The following is a 2,350-nucleotide window of genomic DNA, read 5'->3' on the forward strand; positions in this document are numbered from 1 at the left end:
CAGCTCTGCCCCCCCCCCCACTGGCCTGCCACAGTGGTCAGGGTTAGGCCAAAGCTTTGTGCAGGCCCGTTGCGCGGCAGGGTGTCGCATGACTCATCTCCTCCTAATTGTTCTCTTCTAATCCCTCGCAAGGATTAAAGCACCAGAGGGGGGGGGAAGTCTGGTGGGGGGCGGGAGGCTCAGCGGGTGCAGATGGAAGCTGGCGGTGTTGATGGCTCCGCTGCCCCTGCCCTGGCGCAGTCCCTTAGGCCAGGCAGCACCTCCCATTTCTCTAGCACCACCCTGGCCTTTGCCTTGGCTGGTGGGGAACATAAGAACATAAGAGAGAAGCCAATGTTGGATCAGGCCAGTGGCCCATCCAGGCCAACACTCTGGATCACACAGTGGCCAAAAACACCAGGTGCCCTCAGGAGGTCCACCAGTGGGGCCAGGACACTAGAAGTGGGCAGGGCTTTTTTTGTAGAAAAAGCCCAGCAGGAACTCATTAGCATAATAGGCCACACCCAATAGCATAAACTCATTAGCATATTAGACCACACCCTAACAGCACAGCTCATTAGCATATTAGGCCGCACCCCATGTTGCCAGAAGTGTGGTCATCCAGCCACACCCACCTTTTGCTTCTTATTCTGTTTGGTGTAGTGGTTAAGTGTGCGGACTCTAATCTGGGAGAACCGGGTTTGATTCCCCACTCCTCCACTTGCACCTGCTGATGTGACCTTGGGTCAGTCACAAGCTCTGGCACAGCTGTCCTTGAAGGAGCAGTTTGTGTCAAAGTTCTCTCAGCCCCACCCACCTCACAGGGTGTCTGTTGTGGGGAGGGGAAGGGAAAGGAGTTTGTAAGCCGCTCTGAGATACCTTTGGGTAGTGAAGGGCGGGGTATAAATCCAATCTCTTCTCTTCTTCTTCTTTTTCTTCTTATTCGTCAAAACCCAGGGCTTTTTTTGAAGCAGGAACTTCTTTGCATGTTAGGCCACACACCCCTAATGTAGCCAATCCTAATGAGTTTCTGCTGTTAGGTGTGGCCTATTATGCTAATTGGTTCCTGCTGGGCATGGCCAACTCGGGAGCCAGCCGGAACTCCATTCCTGTGCGTTCCTGCCCAAAAATAGCCCTGGAAGTGGGGATTCAGGGGCTCGCCCTTCAATGGCTTGCCTCTTTTCTCCAAGGTCGGGGACAAAGGGTGGTGATAGGGGAACAGCAGTCCCGGAGACATCCACTTGAATGCGAGGTGCCTCAAGGGGCAGTGCTTTCCCCAGTGTTGTTCAACATCTGCATGCGCCCCCTTGCCCAGATTGCTCGGAGGTATGGGATTGGGTGTCATCAATATGCAGATGACACCCAGCTCTATCTGATGTTGGGCGGCCTGTCAGAATCCAGCCCAGAAGATCTGCACCGGGCATTGCAGGCCGTGGCTGGTTGGCTCTGACTGAGTCGGCTGAAGCTAAACCCAGCGAAGACAGAGGTCCTGGGCGTGAGTCGGGGCGGTTTGGGGTTAGGGCTCCCTCTCCCGACCTTCGATGGGGCGCCTTTGGTGCCAGTGCCGGAGGTTAGAAGTTTGAGAGTGCTCCTGAACTCCTCGTTAACTATGGAGGCCCAGGTGGCAGCCACGGCTAAGTTGGACTTTTACCATCTTCGGCTGGCTCAGCAGTTGGTTCCCTTCCTCGACTGCGATGACCTGGCCACAGTGATCTATGCAACGGTCACCTCGAGGCTAGACTACTGCAACGCTCTCTACATGGGGCTGCAAATCCGGAAGCTGCAGCTAGTGCAGAATGCTGCAGCCAGGCTGCTGATGGGCCTCCAGAGTTGAGACCACATCCGGCCTGTGCTGAAAGTGCTGCACTGGCTGCCAATAGCGTACCGGACTCGCTTCAAAGTGCTGGTTCTTACCTTTAAAGCCCTATATGGCCAGGGTCCGACATACCTAAGGGACCGCCTTTCCCCATATGTTCCCCTACGGGCACTACAGGGGACGCAACATCTCCTGGTGACCCCAGGCCCCAAGGAGGCCAGGCTGGCTGCAACCAGGGCCAGGGCTTTTTCGGTGGCGGCTCCTACCTGGTGGAATGAGCTCCCGGAGGAGATCCGGGCCCTGTGGGACCTTGCGCAGTTCCACAGGGCCTGTAAGATGGAGCTCTTCCGCCAGGCTTTTCAGTAGGAGTCGCCACTACCTCACTACCTCACCATCATTACCTTTACCATCATCATCAACTGGCCCTGGGAGAAGTGAATGACAGCACTGCGTGGACACCACTGATCTGGGAGTACTTTTTTCTGACACCATCTTTTTATTGAAAACTGATCTGAAACATCTAGAGCACCTTATAATTTTGTAATATCATAATGA

The sequence above is a fragment of the Gekko japonicus genome, unplaced genomic scaffold (assembly GCF_001447785.1).
Source record: "Gekko japonicus isolate JY-2015 unplaced genomic scaffold, Gekko_japonicus_V1.1 scaffold2374, whole genome shotgun sequence".
NCBI classification, from domain to species: domain Eukaryota; kingdom Metazoa; phylum Chordata; class Lepidosauria; order Squamata; family Gekkonidae; genus Gekko; species Gekko japonicus.